The 15,049-nt window shown below is 35.8% G+C and overlaps 1 protein-coding gene across 1 annotated transcript in view; it reads left to right on the top strand.

Moving 5' to 3' along the window:
- The window catches only part of FGF10 (fibroblast growth factor 10), a 75,021-nt gene that overhangs the window by 44,943 nt on the left and 15,029 nt on the right, over window positions 1-15,049 (top strand). The window lies entirely within an intron of this gene.

Genomic DNA, 15,049 nt, shown 5'->3' with positions numbered 1-15,049 from the left:
GAGGGGAGGCAAGGGGGAAGCTCTGCTGATCTTTTAAACACATCAAAGCCTTAGGAAGCTAAACGCCCTGGACAGATGCTTTTGTCACTCTGAATGGTATCTGTGCCCCTCTTCCTGTGGAGACGTGGTGTTTATCACCTCCAAATGGCCCCACGGAGCTCCTGTGACAGAAGGAACTCTGGGAGAACTACACAGACCTTCATAATTTCCATTTCTTTTCGTTTCCCTCACCTCTGGTTATTAAGTCATCTTTTCCCAAAATCAGTTTTGCACTCAGGAAAAAAAAAACTTCTAAATACTCATTGTAGAAAATATTGAAGTTTATAAAGAAAAAGAAGAAAACCTACCAAGAAAACCATCACTCAGAAATAATCAGTTATTTTAGATTATCTTTCTCCTTTCTGATATATACTATATCATAGGATCCAGTATCATATTTAAAGCTTACATTATTAGCAATCCCTCAAAACATTAAATAATGTTATTTTGACCTTTTTTTTCTAACATTTTCTATGATTGCAAGTGGAAATATAATAATTATATATTCAATAATTGTACGCTCTATGATTATTTACTTAAAACATACTTTTAGTTGGACATTGAGATTGCTTTCAATTTGTCGGTATTATATATATAATGATTTCTACATACTTTTTAATGCATGAATTTGTATTTGGCATCTCTATTTTTTTGGCGTATATTTCTAAAAGTGAAATTATTGGGTTAAAGGATATAAAAGTTTTACGGCTATTCTAGCTTTAAAAATGTTACAATTTACAAGTCTATCAGCAATTTACCAAACCCATATCAACATTGGTTTTTATTGGTTCTTTTCATCTTACCTAATTTGAGAATCAAAATGTTTTTCTATTTTAATTTGGATTTCCTTTACTGATTAAAGCAAGCATGTCAAAATCGCGGCCAAGGCATACAGCCCACCGGCCGCAACTTTGACATGCTTGAATTAAAGGGTTAAATATTTTGTATGATTAAAACTTGTCTGTCTTCTCTTGAATTGGATTTTTCTCCTTTGCCCGATTGTCTGTTGTTTTAGTTTTTTCTTTCTCTTTTTTTTTTTTCCATCGATTTATTTGAACTCTTAATGGAATGGGGTTAGTTATCTTGTCAAACTTGTAGTATAAAATGTTCTCTTTTAAAGCCTTTCCTTTATGTTTATCTATTATGTTATACAAACATTATTTTTATATTCAAACCTAGATTTTTCACTTGGAGAGTAAGTCCTTGTATTTTGATTTCTCATTCCCTGAGACTAGGTTATTTCCTTGTATTTTACTTCTGGTTACATTTTGGTGTTTTTTCTAAGGGTAATGTTTTCATGGACTTGGAGTTGATTTTTGATTTGATGAAAGGTTTCAATTAAAAAAAGAAAAGAAATCTGCAGACTCTCTCCAATCGAATAGCACTTGCTTAAGGGAGGGTGGGCAGGACATTTCTTCTCATTAAGATCTGTGAGTGTCTCTTGGTGAGTGACCATTGTAGTAAATGATCATGGTTATTTTGTGCTCCAATGACTCCCACCTGCAAGAGTAAGTCCTTATAACTCAAACTATTCAGAATTTTAATTTATTTGCACTGCTATCCACCACACTTTACGTTGCAGTTAAAGTTTAAATTGGGCACTAGGTGAGAGATTAAATTAAACCAAATACAATATCATATCTTTAAAAATCCTAGAGCATCAATAGGAGGAAATGTTCAAGTGAGAATGATTAAGAGACGGAGAAAGTGTTTCTGGGCTATAAGGATTTTTCTTAAGCTCAGTTGTGGGTCCCCTCACCCCCAGCATTTATTTAGGACCATGTTTTCATTGTCCAGCAGGATGAGCAATTGCAGGCACCAGTTCTCAGTTCTCCTCATGGCCTCATAGAAGCCACTGGCATAGCATCATTCTTCTAGAGCTAACATTAAACTGGAATTAGAAAAATGTAGGCAAACCACCAGTTGTATAAAGCAAGGTAATCATTTAATCATTGTGTTCACCCATTCTGTACCTCTAAATTATTTAAATTCTTTAATATGACCTCCAAAGCTACTCTTGTTGGTAAGTTTCCAGGGCCTTTTTATATGTAGATGTGTTTGGTTGGTTGGTTGGTTTTTTGGTTTTTATTTCCAGGTGTGAAGTGACTATATTTCTCTTAGTATCAGGATGAGAAGGTGGCAGGCATTCCTTTTTAGTGAATTTGAAGAAAACATACATTGGTATTGAGTTTTAATAAATCTTTGTAGAAGAGGCCTAGAAATATTTCAAACACCCTTGAAGAACAGGCTAGAAGAAGCAGTATTTTTCAAATGGCTTCTCACCCTAGAGCACAGGGGTAGTAGGGTTAAAAAGGAAGAAGGTGGAAAACCTAAAGGTAAGGACACAGCAATAGAGCATTTTATCCTCACACAGAACAATAGTTTGGGGCATCACAAAGACAACTGCTGGTCAGTGAAGCAGAACACTGGGAGGTAAATTGGGAGCAGCATGTACACTACGGCAAGGAAGGGGCGGACATTCCCAGGTGTGGGAGCAGGATTGAGAAGAACCCCCTTTCTCAGCCTGTGGCCATTTGTTTCTAGGAAGGAAGAGAACGAGGCCCAGTGGAGTTAATATAAAAGAAGGAAAGCTCTGGTGAAGGAAACCAAATCTAAAACACAGAACGCTCTGCCTTCTCTCCAGCCAGCTCCTCCTTCTTCCTATAGTCATATTCCCCACGCGTAGAATACAAATGCAGGCATAGTGGCATCCAGACACACAACGTTTCTTATTCCAACTGGCAATCTTTGCATCATCTTCTAAATAGGCAGCTGTTAAGAACATGAAAATCAGCCGAAACCGGTTTGGTAGAGCGTCGGTCTGTGGACTGCAAGGTCCCAGGTTCCATTCCGGTTAGGGGCATGTTCATTGGTTGCGGGCACATCCCCTGTAGGGGGTGTGCAAGAGGCAGCTGGTTGGTGTTTCTCTCTCATTGCTGTTTCTAGCTTTCTATATCTCTCCCTTCCTCTCTGTAAAAAAATCAATAAAATATATATTTTTTTTAAAAAGAACATGAAAATCAAACCCCACTGAGAGAAAGCACCCCATTGATCTGTTAGTCAAAGAGTTAACATTTTGAAAAACAATGAAATGCAACAAAATCTGGTGATGTCATGTAAGAGTTTGGACCATGACTCTGAGCTCTTTCAATTTCACCTTCCTTCCTTATGTATATAACAGGGCCATCAAGGTAATAACCACCATGTACTTAGCACAGGGTCAAGTACATAGTGATACCCCTTAAATTGGAGCTATTGTTAATTCCCTATACTTTATCATGTTTATATATGCATTTCCTTTCTTACTTTCTGTAAAATGCACTCATAGTAAACATTACTTTTATATTCCTTGTCAGGTCTATGCATTTAGTTCCCAGCACAGTGCTTTGAACATACACAGGTATAATTGTGTGTGTGTGTGTGTGTGTGTGTGTGTGTGTTTTCCCTGCTAAACATAAAGCCCACTGCTAAAATCCAATTATGCTAGAATTCAGTGCACCTATCCATACATACTCATTGTTTCATCAACACAGCTTACTTCTATAATAAGTTATATAGATATGGTGAATATTCGATATTTTCTGTCAAGAGTGATTTTAATCCTGACTTAGGTTCAACTAGTTCTAACTTTTTATAGGCCTCTCTGTTAATTAAATTTTAATAAAATATAATAACTCATAAGCCCAAATGTATATAACATCATGGTAAGCCTAGACTTAGACACTTTCCAGAGATGGCAATGATCATGACAATGTGGCTTTGCCTCATGAACCCTTTTAATCTGTTGGATTGATTTCCTCCTTCTCTTTTTCTTTCTCTCCCTCCTCCTTCCTGTCCTCCTGCCCTTCCTTCTCTTCCTATTTCTTCATCTTCTACTAACTAGAAACATTGCTTAGCACATGCTGAATATGTTTCTTTTCTTACTTGAACCAAATATGTACCAAAGAACACATTACTTCAATTCTTGCTTTTCCAAGTGTGGTCCTCAGACTAGCAGCACTGAAATCACTTGGAAGTTTGCGATTCAAAAGCTGAGACCCCCCACCAGAGGTGATCTGTATGAAGCCTGAGAAGCTCTATCTCAAACATATCTAGGGAAGAAATGGGTTCACCCACTAGAGGGCAGTAGGATATGTATATCAGTAGGCATTGCCATGTATTTCAAGAATGATAAAAAGTTCTTTTAAGAACCACCCACGGTTGCCAAAGAGAGAGCATGCTGAGTTCCTTTAAAGAAAAACAACTAAGTCAAACCAGGTTACATAGAGAAAGGCAACATGTGAGATTAATGAAATAAGCTGTTCCATGGCACCAGCATAGTATAAAATCAGGTGCCAAATCCTAAATTGTAATGTTGGCTCTTGTTCATAGATCAGAGAATTGTAACGTGGGAAAGGACTTTGATAATCACCTCTTGGGGCAACCTCCTTATTTTATAAATGAGGAAGGAGATTCCGAGAAGCTAACTGGCTCTTCCAAATTCGTACAGCTCACAATTTGCCAAGCCAGAGCTGGATTCCCTACCAAGAGTAAAAAGGGGTTTTAATAAGATGCTGATCATATCTCTGTAGTACTCCTTGGTAAAAGGGAATTCATACTTGTGCTTTACATGCCTGGTGGGTTTTAATATTATTAGACGTTGTTTATTAAGAGGCAGGGAATAGGAACTGAGGCATTTGCCATTTTCTTTTTTCAGTCATCTTTATATACCCTCAGAACACAGCCTAGAAGTCTCTAGCTTGAGTCCAAAAGTGTGCACATGTAAATATCAACCAATCATTAAGTATTGAGTAACCGTAGCATTCATGGCACAGTTTTACATTCCTTTTATCATGATTTGTGCTCTTGGTGGTCTTTGGTTTTTGCATTACAATAGCTTGGCTGTTGACTGCTTTTAATTCTCAATTCCATATGTTTTTCACATGCAAAATGGGATCAACAACATTGGATCACAGACCCAGACACAGGAGGTGATGAAATCTGAGCTGGTGGATCCTCATTCATCTAAAAAGTTGAGGAGGCTTTTCAGAAAAAAGAACCCTAATTGCACATGCAACACCATCAATACAACTTGCTCATATGTCTTTAAAATGACCTTTTAAAGAATGTTTTAAATGTCAATTTTCTTTTTTTTTTTTAGAAAACATTAAACCAAACATGAAAATCACATGAAGAAAATTGCTAAATCCAACTAAGGCACAAACAGCCATATTTTCAATTTCCTCTTTCTTTTTTCTTTATCTTATCAATGCAATTATTTAATAAACAGTAAACCATATAAAATTAGTAGGCAAGTATTTGGATGTTGATGGATATAATATGAGTAATTTCTTAGATCAAGTCCCAGTTGGAGAGTAAAGCTCCAAGATGAAAAATGTAGTGAAGACAATTCTTTGTGGAGTGACCTTGGCAACAGAGAAGCTCCTAAAATAAGTGTACATTGTTTTAAGGAATAGTTAATCTTGCTTAATTTATACCTTGACAAAGGAATTTAAACCTAACTCCCAAATATATTCATCAGAGTCACTTCCCATTCTCCCAACTCACCATTTACTTATAGCTATAGTGTACAGATGATATCATAACCATCTGTCATAATTTTACTAGCCATAACTGTTTATCATGAGTTACTCACAAGCTCACTTTTAATTATGAATTATATAAATGCAAAAGACAGTCACAGAGATTGAATTAGAGTTTGAAGTGAAAGATCTACATATTTTTTCTATGTGAAACTAAATAGGCAATAAGCTTAGAAAAAATTCATAATGATGTCTGATGAATTGAGCTTGTAATCATAATCTATAATTTATTTAAATTATTTTCCCAAAGAATAGACTGGATTATATACTGTTTATATAGGGTATGTGTTTTCTCTACCATAACAACGTACAACAACCATAAGTAAAAACAGTAGCATTTAATGAACTTTAATTTTTAGCATTTACATAAAAATGTATTTGCAGCTATTTTTGAAAGAGTAATACCATTTGGATTTACTCCACCTATTTCACCTGATAACATACTCTCTCTTTCTCCCCCCTTATAATACAAGAACAGTTCTCAATTATTGCCAGTAATATTAGTGGCATACTCATGTTTATATCTCAAATATGCTTTTAATTTTCTGAAGCAGAGGCAAATTGCTGGTGATATCTTAATGTTTTGAGGTAGTTAATGCCAAAAGGCTTGGACCTGATTTTAAAATGAATATTTCCCAGATGTGTGGCAGGGTGAAAGGTGGAACAGCTAACAGAAACCAACTTCCTATCCATGTTAGACTTACCTGGAAGAATTTTAAGTAAGGGTTAATTAGGCAATGAGACCTCATACGCAGTCAACCTCACAGCTCCCAGAGATAAAAGCTGGGGACCTGCTTGGTTGTAACATAAGCCATATGTTGAGAAAGAAAAGTATCAACTACCACTGTGTCCTTGCACTTTGTTTATCGTGCTCTGGGAGCCAACTTTCTTTGAAAATTCAATACTTTTGAGAATGCTGAAAAGCCACTCACTAAGGGATTAAAGAATTTAGTTTCTGGATAAGTATCAGATATGTATAGTGAAGTAGCAAAAATATATGCAAAATATTTAGCTCATGAGGGTGATCTTATAAATATGCCAGTAAAAGGATAGCTTTAGAATGGCAAGAGGACCCTGCTATTAACATGGCTCATCCTAGACAAGCCTTGTAAAGGCAGATCCTCCAGGGACACAATGGCTCTGAAACTCCATGTGTCTTTAAGGAAGCCGGGCTACCTCTTAGGAAGAAGAATTTGGTGCAAATTTAGTTTTCTGTCCAGACTCAGTAGAGACTAAAAATGCATCGGAGAGAGATCTTCTTGCCAATTACCCATTCTTAAGGGTCGGGTGCTTTAGCTTCATGAGATTTTGCCACCTAAAACAGCTGTTTTTTTGTTGGAGACTAGATGGTGATTTTGCCAGAAATACTTAGAAGGTCTGAGCCTGAAATGTCAAAGCAAATATTTCTGACACAGTACATGCCCCCTTTTTCCTGATATCTTTGTTTAAATGTCATGTAGATATGAGTGCTGGTTTAAAGTGAAGGTATTGATGGAGAAGACAATGATGTCGAGAGCCTCTGATCAAAATATGTTAGCCAGCTGAGAAGAAATCTATTCAACAAACGTAACCAAAAATAGAATCGTTAAAATAAAATAAAATAAGTCATTGAGGCATACTTATTTGCTAACAATAATATCAGTTCTTCAAATATGTCAAATTATTCTGGATTGGAGTCTATTTGGAATAATTTTCCTTATATGGCTTTCTCATTCTTGGACTTTTTAAAAGTATTTACTAACATGTGTAAGATTGTCAGGTTACGGTAAGGAATAAGTGAAATGAACAGTAACTAAGAAAATACCTTGCAAAGAAAATAAATATTATGATATATATATATATATATATATATATATATATATATATGCATAATATGCTAATTAGACCAGACAGCTGAAGGACCTTCTGGACGTCCTTCCAGACAACCTTCAGATGAAGCCAGAGCTTCGAGGGCCAAGCCCCTTGCAAAAATTTTGTGGATATATATATCCCTGTAATAATTTTGCCAGAAACTTTTGTCTACCAGTTAGTGTGTCAATATTTTGCTTCATTTTAAAAGTCAAACATATCTCTGCCTTTCCAGTGTGCTTGCCTTACACAGTAGTTATCTAGCAAGGGCAACTGAAAAAAAAGAAAACTATCAGATTCCAATGAGTAGTACAATTCTTGCTCTACAGGGATGCCAGAATTTTTGGAGGGGTTGAATGAAGGTGAAAGGAAAACAAAGTGGAGACAATTTGCAAGTCTAGCCATTGAGCAGTATAGTTTGCACGGCCCTTGAAGTTTTGGGTGTGAGGATAGCTCAGGAAATACCTCTGAAGCTCTCTTTGGAAATCAAGTTGGTGAAACTGGATAAGACATGTGGCACAAGTCTGTGCAATTAGATCACACAGCCTCCTCGTACCTCAAACATAATTATTAGCGGCTGTTTTTGTCAACTGGCAGGTTAGAGAAACAATAAAAAGAGGAGCTGATGATGATGAAAGAGGCAGAATGTGAAATGGCTGTACTCTTCCCAGTAGCTTTTAAGTCTCAACATAAAGAAAAGACTTTGTCATCTGCTCTGGACTCAAAGTGTTGACTGAGAAAGCAAAGGGGAATGACAAGACTGTTTCTTGGCTGCAGGAATAAAGATAGGATCTCCCACCATGTCACAGAGCTGTTAAACACTCAAGATGAAAAGGCCCATCAGGGTTTAGAGTCAACAAGCAATTGTTTCTATTTGGACATTTGCAACAGACCGCATGACCTCAACATCCTTGACCAACTTTCCGCAGCAAAGAATATCGGTGGATGCAGATACTAGACTTTGTGGTTAGGGGACTTTTTTAAAAAATTTATAAAACAGGTTCTTATGACTGCACACCTAGGTAAGGAAGGGGAACTGAGTTGCCCTTGAATTTTGCTGTGGTTGAAGCAAGTGCACTTTCATAGGAAAAGACTGAGCAGAATAGTTCTGGGTTTTTAGGCTTGGGACTCCATGGTACCCTTCCTTTTCCTATGACATGCAAGTCACAGTGACTCTTTCTATGCTCCTTTGGTGACTTTCATATAATGTGATTTTCACAGGGTTATATTTTGTAACAGGTCTGCAGGGTACATGTTCATTACTTTGAGTTGAATGCACAAAATAAGGTGAGATCATGCTGAGGATGGAAGACCAACTGGGGCACAAAGGAGGATGGGAGGTGAGAGTGGTGTGTTCCTCTCTGTTCCTTGGCTTCTGATGTCACCCCACTGAGCATCCTGGATAGAGTTGGCAAGTTCAGATACAGAGGGAATATCTGTCAATGGAGATGAGCTTCCTTTCCCTCTTTTTAGAAGGAAATAAGTTTGCCAAAGTTGAAAAAGGAACTTTGCATATTGCTTTCTTCAGATAAACTAACTTATCATTCTGTGATTTTATATTGGGTACCTGCCATGGGCTAGGTACTGGTAGCACAAATGTGGTCCACGTCGAGAAATGGAAGATTCGTGCTTTCAATAAACTAGGGACAAGTTGAGCCTCTTCCCTCCTTCAGCCCAATTCTCTTATCTCTCTTCACCATAGTTCTCACTTCTGCCAAATAATAAAAAATCAGACTTTTGAAAGAATCAGAATCTGCATACTGAGCATTTTTCCTTGACATGGAAATATAGCTAGATCTTATATCAATGTATAAAGAAATAAATTCAGCTACATAGTAACCTATCCATAGTAAAACTTTCTTAATAGAGTCCTATTTCCGAGTTCCGTTTCCATGGTCTGCCAGAGTTTAATCAAACTTTTTAAGCATTTTAAGGGCATGTCTATTTTTATTTATTTCTGTTTTATTGGGGTTTTTAATTTTTAAAATTGTTTTTCTAACCGATTTGTTTGTATAAGACAGGTATACATGTTTCTGTACCTGTTTAATAACAGTGACTATGAAATGTATGCTATATCATGGACCCTGGTTTCTGAGTCTGTTTTTATAAAATATGGAAACTTAAAGTATATTCCTTTCTAAAATTATATTGTGATACTAAATTTGACATCTATTTGGACTTCATTTGTAAAGATCCTTATATGAAAACAAATTATCAAGGTTTACTTTGAATCTTACCCAAGAATAATCTACACTGAAATATTTCAATGTTTGTACTAATTAAATTATACTGCAATCGCAGTTTTTTCCTGACCTTCTAGAATCAGTAGTAGAGGAGGAAACTTTTGACCTAGCAATTAAGTGAAACTCTTGAATGTTGCTTATTCTTCTTTATAGATATTTCCATTAATTTATTAACCTGACTTGCTAAAAAGCCAATTACTTTACTGATAATTGATTTTACCATTTTTAATTGAATTTATTGGGGTGACATAGGATAATAAATTATATAGGTTTTATCTGTGTATTGTATTGTGTGTAAAGGAGAGATAAATGGTAACTGTAGGAGATTTGACGTGGGGTGGTGTTTTTGCTATTTTGATGGGAATTTGACAAATTATTTTTAAATATTTATGGTCCTTTCTAGCTTGTTTTCCCCTGTCCCATTTTGATGCTCCATAAATTATTATAAATGAGTCATTTTATTTCAGGTGAAACTTAATTATTTGACAATACAAACTAATCTGAAATGAGCAAGTCATTTCAAGTTCCTTCTTTCAATTGATTATATTAATTAAATTATATTACAAGACTTCTCTTTTGGGAGAAATGTTTTCAGATTTTGACAAATAGATGTCAATGGAAACATTTCTTCAAACTTTAATGTAGAGTTTTATCCACTAAGGTATATACTACAAAGTAGTTTAAGATCATTTTTCTTTGAATCTTGTTCTTTTTTCCCCAAAAAATTTTAAAGGTTTTAACAATTTTTTTGAAAAAACTGAATTGAGTAAACTGCGACATTTGTAATTAGCATGGTTTGAATGTGTGTTTAAATGCAAGTTATACAAAATCAAATAAGTCCAGTAATTTTATTTCTCTCAGTGTTTCTTCCTTGTTAACTTTTGCTTTTTGGTTTCCTTTTTTCTCTTTTTCTTGTACTCAGAAATATATTTATGATATTATAAATCAAATACACAGTAGTTGCAATCTACTTTCTAGTCTTAAATGATAAGCTTTCATCATGTTTTATTCAGAACGGTTTTCTAAGACTTGAACCATGACTAGTATGAAATAACGTTAATCTAAAGAATATATATATCCATTTATTTGTCTCTGAGCATTTTTTAAAGCTTTCAAATTGTTCCTAACACTAAGTGATTATTTGAGACCATCACCCACATATAATGTTCCCTTATCCATCAGTTTTCACTTTCAAAATTGAATCAGATGGATGTTTTAAAGCGTTTGTGCCCTCTCACAAGAGCTTACTATTTTAAACCAATTTAAGCATTGGTTTTTAAATAAGATGTAATGTTGAGACGATTCCTGGTCTTTGTCTACCATGGGAAAACAGATATAATGTGTTAGGTAGAATTCTTATCCAGTAATTTATTTAAAGATAACTTATCAATTCAAGAATTAATGAAACAACGAAAATGTTCGTTGGGAGTTAAAACACAGATAGCATCCCATTTTCCATGTATAATTACAAAGAACAATAAAGTATATATGTTGGATCTAATATCAATCTGTAGCTGCTTCTCATTAAAGAAGAGTACTACCTTCCTTTCACCCACATGTGGTTAAGGTCATAGAATCTAATTAATCTCTTCCTAGCCCAATATTGCTTTTCCCATGTTGCCTATGCTATCAATATGTTTGACTCTTATACTGAGTTTTAATATTGCTTTTGTACTGTTTCAAAATATAATGTTTAAGTGCCAGAAAAACAAAACAAAAAAACTTTAAATTGACTTCTATGAACGTCTCCCCTCCAATGTACTCTGCAAAATACTGGCTGTGTGGTTTACTAGTGATTAGAAATGAATGTGATGCTGTTTTCTTTCCACTGCCAACCTAAGAGGTCTGTTTTCTTTGTCAGCTGTGTGTTATGGCAATGATAGAGCATTTCCATGAACTTTAAGCATAAAGGATCATTTCCGCCTTGGTGTATGGCCAAAGGAGGGCAGTCTTCAGTTGAGGGAACCATGATTTTCATGAGTGTCTTGATTAAACTTCCCCTTTTCAGCCGAAGGCAGAATTTCTTATTTCAATATCATGAGTTATAGAAACGTAATTTTTTACTAGTATATGGCACTTAACCAGTGTTAAGTTGGAAGAACCCAGAGTCACATTTCATTTGCAAGAAAAGTGCAATAAGATATTGGGTTACTTGTCTTTTGCACAATTAAATAAAGAATACACACACCAATGGTAATATTTATATTTCTTAGCAAGTAGTATAATTATCCACTCTCTAAGTAACTATGGAAATAATCTTTGAAAGAGTTAAAGAAGTTGGTTATATATTACTAGAGGTCCAGTGCACAAAATTTGTGCACTTGGTGGGGGGAGTCCCTCAGCCCAGCGTGCACCCTCTCACAGACAGGGAGCCCTTGGGGGATGTCTGACTGCCATGGAGGTAGGAGAGGCTCCTGCCACCCCTACTGTGCTCACCAGCCCTGAGCCTGGCTTCTGGCTGAGTGATCCCGCCTAAGGGAGTGCACTGACCACCAGGGGGCAGTTCCTGTATTGAACATCTGCTTTCTGGTGGTCAGTGCACATCATAGTGACTGGTCATTTTTCCATTCAGTCAATTTGCATATTAGCCTTTTATTATATAGGATTCCATTCTATGAAGAAAGATTGACGAATTTACAATATACATGTTCAGAGTGAGCCTGAAGCTTGCACCTTAAGGCTAATATACATTCAGCATTTGAAACAATTGAGGGATGTTCATGCTTAGCTGATTTGTGAATACTTAAATGCATCGAGTAAGGATTTTTCCTTGCCAGAAACCCAAGATGTGCTCCATTGACCTATTTTATTCTTTTCATTAAACTAAGGGGAAAAGATACTCTATGTTATATTTGGTTACCCTAAAGAAGGTCATAAGAGCTTGAGCAAATGTGATAGACATTTTATACGAATATCTTTAAAGTAATTATCTATATTGACGTGATGATCATTTAGTGAAAGATTCCATGGAGTAATTCCTAGAACCCTTTATGTTGGCATTTGAATTTTTTTCCCCTTAGTTATTAATGCAGTGGTTGAGCTCAACTAAGATGAGTTGTTTCTGTGTAATGAAAAGATAAATTAGCCTATGAAACATTAAATAGATATAAAATCTTTCCCTGGTTGCCAACAGTGTATAAATGTTTAAAGGAGCCTCATTGTGGGCTAGAAAAAAAACATGTACTCACTATTTATTCCAGGCTGTAATCTTCCAGAGGTGCTTGTATAAGTCCCTTGTTGTCCCTGGTTTCTAGGTGTCATCTGTGACAGCAAGGAATCAAAGAGGCACCAAACACTCTCCAGATTTCAACAAGCTCATCTCTGAATCTACAATTTACTAAAAAACCCAGGTTTATCTTAAGCCTTACATAATCTGAACTTTTCTCACTAAATGAACTAGACTAGGTTTCTAACTTAGTAATTTTAGCTGATTTTGAGGCTTTGACATCTGTGCTCTGCATTAGACTTGACTATAAGTTTTGATTGCATACGGAATATTTCTCAAGATAATTATGATGACTTAGTATTTTGGGGGGACGGGGAAATTGTCACACAACTGATATGCCTCCTGATCACAGTAGCTCTAATTTAGGGAGTTGGTTGGCTTGCACTAAAGCATAATACCTTTCTAGTATCATTCTGAATTCTTTATAGATGTTTCTAGCAGCAATAACATTGCAAGTGACTGTCTCTTATTTTCAAATAGTTGGAATTTAAAACTCTTCCTTCCTATACAGAATGGTAGGATATCCTTCCAAGGCTCAGTGACTAATGATCAACACTGAAGAACCCAGAGTCTCTTTTTAATTGCAATAAAAATGTCCTAAGACATTAATCTGTAACACACTTTAACAATTAACTGCAACACAGGAATATTGTTCATAGACTGCATTGTTAGTTTCTAATACTTTTAAAGTTAGATCAATGACAATGGTTACATTAAAATTTGAGAGAAGTTTTAGAATTTGCCACTGTGCATATCAATAAAGTCAACTTAATCACTGCACTTATTCTATTACTTGAAATACCAGGTGAGACTGTAAAAGGTCATTTAGGTCTTTAGCATATTGGGAAGATGTATCTTCTTATATAGAAGCGATCAGGATAGTCTGTGAACACAGGTCCTGTTTCCATCTGCAATTTTAAATGAATGTCAAGGGTATCTGAAAGAACTGTGGCTAACAGAGAAACTAAATAGCTCTATTGCATTATGCTGAACAGGCAGTCAGAGTCTATAATAGTACAAGGTAGACCAGACATACATTAATGATTAGCCCACTCTGGTATCCTCCTTTCAAAGCTGGTGAGATCATTCTGAAGCAAGCATATGCCTTTAATTTTGGGTGGAGGGTAGGTGATCAAGTGAATCCCTACTGGTTTATAGCAATTTCTTGGCCTGAAAATAGCACTAAGGGGGCCTTATAGACTTGTAATTCCTGGATTATCAACACAATTAGTCCTATAAGAATGTCTATAAGTTACTTCAAGGAGTAGTTGAAGGCAATAGGTTTCCACCAATACTTCTACACTCTTATTAAGTAGAAAACAATAAAGAGTCTGATAATAATCTCATTGCAAGTCTGAAAAAAACTGACTATAGACAACAACGTAGTATATTTGTAAACAAATTCCAAGTCCATATATCACAATTATGCAGAGGTTAAAAGTCCCACGTTATCAAAAACAAGCAGGACAAAACCCAGTACTTCTTTGCACATTTTTTACAAAATTTTCTTTGATGTTAAGCTGCTACAATTATTTGTGTCTATTCCTGTTTGTGGCTCTGCTTCTCTGCACATGTTTCTGTCAATACTTTTTTATATCAAAGGCCTGCTGTATCTCTGAGTCATAGTTTATAGAACAGTGTGTGGTCCTTGGACCAGCAGAATCATCACAGCCTGGGAAATTGCTGAAAAGTCAGATTATCTGGCACCTTCCAGATGATTCTTACACATGCTCAAGTTTGAGAACCACTGGTATAAAAGACTGATTAACTTTCCAGCATTCCTGATTCAGCAGACAGTAAATACCTGTTCAATTTCCACAACTGAGATTCTGAACAATCCTGTGAGCTACAGGCAATTAGCCCAAGGAAACAAAAACTCTGAGAAAATAATGGACTTTTCCAAGGTGACCCAACTAGTTAAGTAGCAGAACTGAGATGTGAGAACTAGGATTCCAGGAGTATAAGGGACTTAACCAAGGTGACACAGGTAGTTAAATAGCAGAGCTGAGATGTAAGCCAAGAAAGAGAGGGGAGGAAGAGAGACAAACAGACATGGGGCAGTAGAGTGAACAGAAATGAAACAGGGAAATATGTAGGCAATACGAAAGTTA

The sequence above is a fragment of the Pipistrellus kuhlii genome, unplaced genomic scaffold (assembly GCF_014108245.1).
Source record: "Pipistrellus kuhlii isolate mPipKuh1 unplaced genomic scaffold, mPipKuh1.p scaffold_m20_p_4, whole genome shotgun sequence".
In the NCBI taxonomy this organism is placed as follows: Eukaryota; Metazoa; Chordata; class Mammalia; order Chiroptera; family Vespertilionidae; genus Pipistrellus; species Pipistrellus kuhlii.
Note: the sequence above shows the minus strand (reverse complement) of the source record. Positions and strands in the feature narration are given on the sequence as shown.